The sequence below is a fragment of the Harpia harpyja genome, chromosome 22, assembly GCF_026419915.1.
Source record: "Harpia harpyja isolate bHarHar1 chromosome 22, bHarHar1 primary haplotype, whole genome shotgun sequence".
NCBI classification, from domain to species: Eukaryota; Metazoa; Chordata; class Aves; order Accipitriformes; family Accipitridae; genus Harpia; species Harpia harpyja.
Window position 1 is genome coordinate 9279870 of NC_068961.1, and position 10929 is coordinate 9290798.

Below are 10929 nucleotides of genomic sequence, written 5' to 3' on the forward strand. Positions count from 1 at the left end.
GGTTCTCTAAAGCTCAAAAAAAAAAAAATAATCTGCATTGTATAAGCAGACATCAACCAGAAAGAAGAGTCATGTGTGAAGACATAAGGTCTTTTAATGTGATGGACTTATTCCTTTGCAGTTAGTAAAAGGAGAAAACTTTAGACAAGGTAAAGAAAACAAAGGTTTTGGCTGTGTTGTGATTGTTTAAATAAGTATAACTCAGAGAAGTTAAAATTCAGAACTGACCAACTATTGCTATTTATTTTTCCCTGTCCTTTTAAAGAAATCTTTCTTGCTGTTTCCATAAGGTGGTGAGCCATGCAGTTCATTCTGAGGTACACAAGCAGGACAGAATCTTTTAACTGTTAGTTAAGACAGTCTTTGTTTGACTACAAGAAAAGGAATATAGGGTCTTGATTTTGCAAGGAAGATGTTTCTGTAGATTTATTTGCAGGCAGGAAATACAAATAAATGATAGACCTAATTTTCTGGAGGGTTTGGAAGCTATCTAAAAAATTATTGTTTTCGTTACTGGTAAAATTTCTCCATGTTCAAAATAATATTGGTTGAAGGAAATATTTGATTACACTTGAAATAACGTCTTTTGTATTATTGTAGAGGACAATATAAAATTTTTGTTTGTGCTTTTGAAACATTCAGTTTATAAGATACACATCTGTGCAGAGTTTTGATTCACCTGAATATGCTTTTTTTGGTGAAATGTATCCCTCACCACAGTGGAGAAGACTGCACTCTTTCTACTTTAATACTAAGAATGGCTGGTAATATCTCAAGAGCCCAAGCTGGAAATGCCTGAACAACAAAAGGACTATCACTGACTTTGCCATAAGATCACGTTTATGACCTCAGGAAAAAACAATCAACTTTACTAGGTAGTGTTACCTTTCCTGTTGCATTGTATTTTTTACAGAAGGTAAGGGTGGCCTTACCTTTGAACATCAGTGTTCTTCCCTCCATACCTGTCAGCCTGATGCCTATACAAATCATCAGGGAGAAGATGAATGATAGATATCAGGTACTGAATCAGGTTTCAGTAATGACAACTCTTATAATGTCGTCTTCTCTGTCTTGAACACAGCTGGGAAAACCTGCAATCAACATATTCATTTTTCTCTTGGATGGTCAAACACAGTCTCTGTGGGTAGACAAGGCAGTCTATCCCATCAGCCATGGTCCAGACGTTTTCTCAGGAAGTTGGGGAAGAATTACTACTTCAGTTAAAAATCATTACAGGAGGCATTTAGAAAACAAGTGTCATGAACTTACAAATTCCTTTCTTGGTGAGGATATAGAACTGATATAATGAAACAATCAGAACATATGTGAGCTAAGTGGGGTAGAGAAGTACCACACATTGGCCAAATACATCTGGAATCCAGACTTCATATAGTGAAATCAGGTCACAGTGAACATTATATCGTTCCTTAAAATATATTTTATATAGTTTTGGCTTGCAGCACTTGAAGCCAAAACCAGTGCCAGGATTTAAAATGAGACAGAGAACCTATAGATTAAAGAAATCCAAGTATTTTACCCGAAAATAGAATAATTCTTTTAGATTAAAATTGCTTTGCTTACAAGAGGCCTCAGTTTCAGTCAATACACACAGTTTGCCCATATGCACATGGCAACCTCCAGAGACACACAACATAAAACAAAATATTATAATATCAGTTGTATGGAAAACTAATCCTAAAGTGCAAATTTGATAATAAAAAAAATCAGTATCTGGTCCCTTCCAAGAAACACTTGACCAATTTGTTTATAAAATCATATAATTTTTCCTTAAAATAAGATTATTCTAAACCTATCGTAGACCTGTTCTCCAATAGTGGATTAATGTGCAATATATACACAAAGAAATGTACTTATCCAAAACCAAAACTGTACTATCCTCAGTATGACAATAAACACTTAAGTACATACAAAATACTCTGCAAGTTTGCAGACAACACCAAGCTGAGTGGTGCAGTTGACACACCTGAGGGATGGGATGCTATCCAGAGGGACCTGGACAAGCTCTAGAAGTGGGACAATATGAACCTCATGAGGTTCAACAAGGCCAAGTACAAGGTCCTGCATTTGGGTTGGGGCAACCCCCAGTATCAATACAGACTGGGGAATGAAGGGATTGAGAGCAGCCTTGTGGAGAACAACTTGGGGGTACTGGTGTGTCGTGGTTTAACCCCAGCCAGCAACTAAACACCACGCAGCCGCTCACTCACTCCCCCCCCACCCAGTGGGATGGGGGAGAAAATCGGGAGAAGAAGCAAAACCCGTGGGTTGAGATAAGAACGGTTTAATAGAACAGAAAAGAAGAAACTAATAATGATAATGATAACACTAATAAAATGACAACAGCAATAATGAAAGGATTGGAATGTACAAATGATACGCAGTGCAATTGCTCACCACCCGCCGACCGACACCCAGCCAGTCCCCCGAGCGGCGAATCCCTGCCCCCCACTTCCCCGTTTCTGTACTGGATGGGACGTCACATGGTATGGAATACACCGTTGGCCAGTTTGGGTCAGGTGCCCTGGCTGTGTCCTGTGCCAACTTCTTGTGCCCCTCCAGCTTTCTCACTGGCTGGGCATGAGAAGCTGAAAAATCCTTGACATTAGTCTAAACACTACTGAGCAACAACTGAAAACATCAGTGTTATCAACATTCTTCGCTCTGAACTCAAAACATAGCACTGTACCAGCTACTAGGAAGACAGTTAACTCTATCCCAGCTGAAACCAGGACAGTATCCACCCCTTATTCTATACCATTGACGTCATGCACAGTTCCCATACCTTTAGTTACATCCTGATCAATCATCACTTTTCCATCCCTTTAAGACATATGAGCAATGATATATATATATATGTATACACACACAGAGATATCATTCCTTTAGTTCATGGGTCATGTTCATAAAATGTTCATTGAGTTCATTTAGTTTCCGACTCTGGGCTCCATCTGTCATACCAGTCTTTCTGGGCAGGAGGGATGGTGCAAAGTCCTCTCAGTCGGTAGAGCAGAATTGGGCTTCAGTGCAGTGTGACAAGCAGGTGACATTTGGCGCAGCAGGAGGATGGTGTGCACCGTTGGATTGTTGCATGCTGGAGTCAGTTCTGGTTCCATCACTACTGCGCTTTGCTCAGTTTTATCACAGTTCTTTTCTTGCTTGATCTAAGTGATTCTTACTATAGTACTATGGATATAGCACATAATTATAGTAAGGATAATATACAGTAGCAGGGTTATATAGCAACTAATATACAGTTTAATTCTGGCTGTTCTCACCTAAAATTAAATCCCCTTGAGGCACACATCGGACTTCCCCATCTTTTCGCATCACCCACCAAGTGCACCCAGGCCCTTGAGCAAAAGCAATCCCACGAATGGGTTTACCTTTGCCTGAGGCAGGAGTAACCCAGACTGTCTTCCCTAACATATTTTTTATGTGCACTACAGGGACTTTATCCCCTTCTACAGTATGTAAAAATTCCGACTGGGCAGGGCCACCCCGATTGGCAGATCCTCTGGTGTTGACTAACCAGGTGGCTTTTGCTAAATGTGTATCCCAATGTTTGAAAGTTCCACCCCCCATTGCTCTCAATGTAGTCTTTAACAGTCCATTGTATCGCTCAATTTTCCCAGAGGCTGGTGCATGATAGGGGATATGATACACCCACTCAATGCCATGCTCTTTGGCCCAGGTGTCTATGAGGTTGTTTCGGAAATGAGTCCCGTTGTCTGACTCAATTCGTTCTGGGGTGCCATGTCGCCACAAGACTTGCTTTTCTAGGCCCAGGATAGTGTTCCGGGCGGTGGCATGGGGCACAGAATATGTTTCCAGCCATCCAGTGGTTGCTTCCACCATCGTGAGCACATAGCGCTTGCCTTGGCGAGTTTGTGGGAGTGTGATATAGTCAATCTGCCAGGCTTCTCCATATTTATATTTCAGCCATCGCCCTCCATACCACAGGGGCTTTAACCGCTTGGCTTGCTTAATTGCAGCACATGTTTCACATTCATGGATAACCTGTGCAATAGTGTCCATGGTCAAGTCCACCCCTCGGTCACGAGCCCATCTATATGTTGCATCTCTTCCCTGATGGCCTGAAGCATCATGGGCCCACCGAGCCATAAATAGCTCACCCTTATGTTGCCAGTCCAGGTCCACCTGAGCCACTTCAATCTTGGCAGCCTGATCCACCTGTTGGTTGTTTTGATGTTCTTCAGTGGCCCGACTCTTGGGTATGTGAGCATCTACGTGACGTACTTTTACAACCAGATTCTCTAGCCGGGATGCAATATCTTGCCACAGTGCGGCAGCCCAGATGGGTTTACCTCTGCGCTGCCAGTTGCTCTGCTTCCATTGCTGTAGCCAGCCCCACAGGGCATTTGCCACCATCCATGAGTCAGTATAGAGATAGAGCACTGGCCACTTTTCTCTTTCAGCAATATCTAATGCTAGCTGGATGGCTTTCACCTCTGCAAACTGACTCGATTCACCTTCTCCTTCAGCAGTTTCTGCAACTTGTCGTGTAGGACTCCATACGGCAGCTTTCCACCTCCGATGCTTTCCCACGATGCGACAGGATCCGTCAGTGAACAGGGCATATTGCCTCTCATTTTCTGGCAGTTTATTATACAGCGGGGCCTCTTCAGCACGTGCCACCTCCTCCTCTGGCGACATTCCAAAATCTTTGCCTTCTGGCCAGTCCGTGATCACTTCCAAAATTCCTGGGCGACTGGGGTTTCCTATGCGAGCCCGTTGTGTGATCAGTGCAATCCACTTACTCCACGTGGCATCAGTCGCGTGATGTGTAGAGGAGACCCTCCCTTTGAACATCCAGCCCAGCACTGGCAGTCGGGGTGCTAAGAGGAGCTGTGTTTCAGTACCAACAACTTCTGAGGCAGCTTGAACTCCTTCATATGCTGCCAATATCTCCTTTTCAGTTGGAGTATAGCGAGCCTCGGATCCTCTGTATCCCCGACTCCAAAACCCCAGGGGTCGGCCTCGGGTCTCCCCAGGTGCTTTCTGCCAGAGGCTCCAGGTAGGGCCATTCTCCCCAGCTGCAGTATAGAGCACATTTTTAACATCTTGTCCTGTCCGGACTGGTCCAAGGGCTACTGCGTGAACAATCTCCCGTTTAATTTGTTCAAAGGCTTGTTGTTGCTCAGGGCCCCATTGAAAATCATTCTTCTTTCGGGTCACTTGATAGAGAGGGCTTACAATCAGACTGTAATTTGGAATATGCATTCTCCAAAACCCCACGACACCTAAGAAGGCCTGTGTTTCCTTTTTATTAGTTGGTGGAGACATAGCTGCTATTTTGTTAATCACATCCATTGGGATCTGACGACGCCCATCTTGCCATTTTATTCCTAAAAACTGGATCTCCCGTGCAGGTCCCTTGACCTTACCTTCTTTTATGGCAAAACCGGCTTTCAGAAGGATTTGGATTATTTTCTTCCCTTTCTCAAAGACTTCTTCTGCCGTGTTGCCCCATACGATTATGTCATCAATGTATTGCAGGTGTTCCGGAGCTTCACCTTTTTCCAGTGCAGTCTGGATTAGTCCATGGCAAATGGTGGGGCTGTGTTTCCACCCCTGGGGCAGTCGATTCCAAGTGTACTGGACACCCCTCCAAGTAAAGGCAAATTGTGGACGACACTCTGCTGCCAGAGGGATTGAGAAAAACGCATTAGCAATGTCAATTGTAGCATACCACTTGGCTGCCTTTGACTCTAGTTCGTATTGAAGTTCTAGCATATCTGGAACGGCAGCACTCAGCGGTGGCGTAACTTCATTCAGGCCGCGATAGTCAACTGTTAGTCTCCACTCCCCATTAGACTTTCGCACGGGCCATATGGGACTATTAAAAGGTGAGCGAGTTTTGCTGATCACTCCTTGGCTCTCCAGTTGGCGAATCAACTTGTGGATGGGAATCAGAGAGTCTCGGTTGGTGCGATATTGCCGCCGGTGCACCGTCGTGGTAGCAATTGGTACTTGTTGTTCTTCAACCCTCAGCAACCCCACAATCGAAGGGTCTTGAGAGAGACCAGGCAGGGTAGACAGCTGTTCCGTGCCCTCCGTCTCCAAGGCAGCTATACCAAAAGCCCATCGATACCCCTTTGGGTCCTTAAAATACCCTCTCCTGAGATAGTCTATGCCAAGGATGCACGGAGCCTCTGGACCAGTCACAATGGGGTGTTTCTGCCATTCATTCCCAGTTAGGCTTACTTCAGCTTCCAATACAGTTAACTCTTGGGATCCCCCTGTCACACCAGAAATAGAAATGGGTTCTGCCCCTTCATAACTTGATGGCATTAAAGTACACTGTGCACCGGTGTCTACTAGAGCCTTATACTCCTGTGGGTCTAACGTGCCAGGCCATCGAATCCACACAGTCCAATAGACCCGGTTATCCCTTTCCTCCACCTGGCTGGAGGCAGGGCCCCTCTAATTCTGGTCAGAGTATCCAGTATTCACTTCTCGTAAAATTGGCTCAGAAGTCCCTTCAAGAGGATCAGAAATAAGATCAGCCCTTCTACTCTGTTTGGAAACCGGAGCGGCATTTTTCCTGGTAGAATCCCCTTTTGTGGTGTTTTTTCCTCGCAGCTCACGTACCCGTGCATTTAGGACCGAGGTAGGTTTTCCATCCCATTTCCTCATGTCCTCTCCATGATCACATAAGTAAAACCACAGGGCACCTCGCGGTGTGTACCTTCTATATTCTTTCTCTTGGGCAGAGGAGCGCTCACTCCTAATAGCTGAGACATTGGTCCTTACAGGTGGGCAACAAGACATCTCCTCTTTGAATTGCTGGAAATCCTCGGACAGCTTCTCCACAGCCGAAATGCAGGCTTGTAGGGAGGAGGAGAGATTCTCTTCGTATTGACGGAGTTGGCGAGCCACTTCATCCACTGTCGGTGCCTCTTCGTCTTTCCAGGTCATTATTGCCAGTGAGTTGGCATAGGACGATGGTGCGCTCCGTACAAACTTCCGCCACATGGGTCGTGTGCATTGGACTTCGTCTGGATCTTTGGGTAATTGTGGGTTGTCCGGATCATGATGAATTGTCTCTAGCACAGCTAATTCCCTCAGATATTGGATACCTTTTTCCATGGTTGTCCACTTGCTTGATTGACATATAACATCTTCCTTAAAGGGGTACCTTTCCTTCACACTTGACAGGAGTCGCCTCCAGAGGCTGATGGCTTGTGTCCCTTTTCCAATTGCCTTGTCAATGCCACCTTCCCTGGCAAGCGATCCCAGCTGCTTGGCTTCCCTACCTTCTAATTCCAAGCTATTAGCCCCATTGTCCCAGCATCGGAGGAGCCAGGTGATAATATGCTCACCTATACGGCGGCCAAAATCTTTTCGCATATCCCGCAGCTCACTCAAGGATAGGGACCGGGTTATTACCTCTGGTTCTGCCTCTTCCTCCTGTTCCCGTGATGACCCTGGTTCGCCTTCATCCTTCGCTAAGCGAACTGATTTTTTTGTATATTTCTTTTTCTGTACGGGGGCAACTGATACTGGTGCAGGTTGGTCCACTGGTTCAGTTGCAGTACCGCTCGCCGGGTCTTGGATAACCGCAGTGTCTGTTGCCAAGGTTTGGGTAGCTGCTGTGCTCGTTGCTGGGGCTGGAGGGACCTCAGTGCCCGTTGCCGAGGTTTGGGTAGCTGCCGTGCTCATTGCCGAGGCTGGAGGGGCTGCGGTGCCTGTCGCTGAGGTTTGGATAGCCACAGTGCTCATCGTTTTGTTGTTAGGTCCAGAGACCTTCTCTTCCCCTTGAGGGTACTGAGTGGTGTCGAACAGGGCTCGATAGGCATGGGCCAGGCCCCAGCACGTTGCAGTAATTTGTATCTCTCTGGAGCTGCCGGGGTGACAGCATACCTTTTCCAAATATTTTACTAGTTCTTCTGGATTCTGCACTTGTTCAGGGGTGAATTTCCAAAACACTGGAGGTGCCCACTTTTCTAGGTACTTGCCCATACTACCCCACACACCCTGCCACTCATAATTATCCAGCCTTGGGGCAGATCTCTGGGTGATTTTCTTAAATAGTTGTTTAACCTTAAATGAGAGCTGAACCACATTCAGAAGCATGCTAATTCCTAGCAGTAGGGCTAGGACCGTGCTGGTCCCAACATCCCAAGAGTATTCAAATTTTTCAAAATTCTCAAACACCATTGTAACTGGACTGAAGGAGAAAGGAGAGGGGAAGAAAGGTATCCCACCCATAGACTGGTTTTCCAAGGAGGAAAGGTAAATGGTATAATTATTAATAGTTTCCCACAGATGGCTTCCACAGTATAAAGGTGACAATGCTGGGTGCAAGTACCGGATTAATCCCACAGCCGACGACTTTATCATACCATAAACCAGTGTTATACAATACATCAAAGCGAAAACCTTAATCCACCTCCCACGGATGATAAGCAGCAGAAGAGGGACTACATACAGCAAGCGAGGTGATACATAACAGAACTTTAAAAACCAGAGCAACAACTCTAAGAACACATAAATCAACATAATGACCAGCAACTATTAGACCGATATAATGAATGCTTATAACAAATTTGTTTTAACAAGCTCTGGTCAGGTTTGTCGTTATCTCAACCCTTCGTGCCCCACGTTGGGCGCCAAAAAGGACTGTCGTGGTTTAACCCCAGCCAGCAACTAAACACCACGCAGCCGCTCACTCATTCCCCCCCCACCCAGTGGGATGGGGGAGAAAATCGGGAGAAGAAGCAAAACCCGTGGGTTGAGATAAGAACGGTTTAATAGAACAGAAAAGAAGAAACTAATAATGATAATGATAACACTAATAAAATGACAACAGCAATAATGAAAGGATTGGAATGTACAAATGATACGCAGTGCAATTGCTCACCACCCGCCGACCGACACCCAGCCAGTCCCCCGAGCGGCGAATCCCTGCCCCCCACTTCCCCGTTTCTGTACTGGATGGGACGTCACATGGTATGGAATACACCGTTGGCCAGTTTGGGTCAGGTGCCCTGGCTGTGTCCTGTGCCAACTTCTTGTGCCCCTCCAGCTTTCTCACTGGCTGGGCATGAGAAGCTGAAAAATCCTTGACATTAGTCTAAACACTACTGAGCAACAACTGAAAACATCAGTGTTATCAACATTCTTCGCTCTGAACTCAAAACATAGCACTGTACCAGCTACTAGGAAGACAGTTAACTCTATCCCAGCTGAAACCAGGACATGGTGGATGAAAAGCTGGACATGAGCTGGCAATGTGCGCTCACAGCCCAGAAAGCCAACCGTACCCTGGACTGCATCAAAAGCAGTGTGGCCAGCAGGTAGAGGGAGGTGATTCTCCCCCTCTGCTCTGGTGAGACCCCACCTGCGGTACTGCGTCCAGCTCTGGGGTCCTCAGCACAGGAAAGACTTGGACCTGTTGGAGCGGGTCCAGAGGAGGGCACAAAATGTTCAGAGGGCTGGAACACATTTCTTATGAAGAAAGGCTGAGAGAATTGGCGTTGTTCAGCCTGGAGAAGAGAAGGCTCTGGGGAGACCTTATTGCAGCCTTTCAATACTTAAAGGGGGCTTATAAGAACATTGGGGACAAAGTTTTTAGTAGGTCCTGATGTGATAGGACAAGGGGTAATGGTTTTAAACAAAAAGAGGGTAGATTTGTATTGGATTTAAGGAAGAAATTTTTTACAGTGAGAGTGGTGAAGCACTGGAACATGTTTCCCAGAGGGGTGGTAGATGCCCCATCCCTGGAAACATTCAAGATCAGATTGAACGGGGCTCTGAGCAACCTGATCTAGTTGAAGATGTCCCTGCTCACTGCAGGGGGATTGGACTGGATTACCTTTAAAGGTCCCTTCCAGCCCAAACTATTCTAGGATTCTATGAAAATCTTACTCAGCTCATCTGGCTTGCTCCTGTGAATGAAGCGCTTGCCTTCATCTTACCTGTGAATGAAGTCCCTGTGTAGAAGATTTTACCTTCTGGTATTGAAGTGGCACAACCTGATGAGACACTGGGCAGTGCATTGCACATAGAGAGATTGCTCTTCCTCTCCACTTTCACGTGTGCAGAGGACTCTGGAGTCAAAATCCCTTTGTCTGGATTGTAAAACCCTGTGAGATATCATGACTAGCTATTTTTATGCTTCCAACTCCAAGTCCCCACTTCTGCCAAGTACATATAGCACACAGGGACTTAGGGCTAGGAGTATTATTCAGCGTTTCTTCCTGAACATCAGTGACTAATGCAGATATCAGGCGTACCTTACTGTAGCTTCTGAAGGCACAACAGCCCCTTGTCTTTGCTTTGAAAGGAGGATGATTGCAAGAGGACGAAGGGAATCGGCAAAGCAACCCTCAGACTCGGGACTCTGTACGAAGACTGGTCGGGTTGTCCATTGCTGCCACCTACCGTACACACAACCGACTTTAATGAGAAATAGTCCTCAAGTTTTCAAACTGGTTTAACTCAGGGCAGGGCAGATTTAACTGCACTGATATAATTAAAGAAGTCCACTTCCCTCTCTAGCTTGAAAACATGGCCTTTGTTAGGGACAGGATCCATCTCCCCTAATTTTACTTTCCTTAGGGTTGGGTGTCTAATGAAACAGAGCTGGCCAGAGCCCTGGGATTTTGAGAGAAGACATCCAGCGAATACGTCGTTTCAACCTAGAACAGGTGTCCAAGACAGGATGACTCTCCCATCTGGAGATGCCCATCTCTTTCTCGTTAGACCTTAGATGATCAGACTCAGATTAGATGCTTACATTGGCAAAACATGCTTTTCTTGACCTAGTTTTTCTGGCTCTCCCTACCCAGGTGAAAGCAGATATTCTGGCCAAAGAACAGCTTGGCAGGTGTAGCCTTTGGATTTGGGAGTTTTTCCAGCACAGTTAAAGAAGTCACAGTTCAT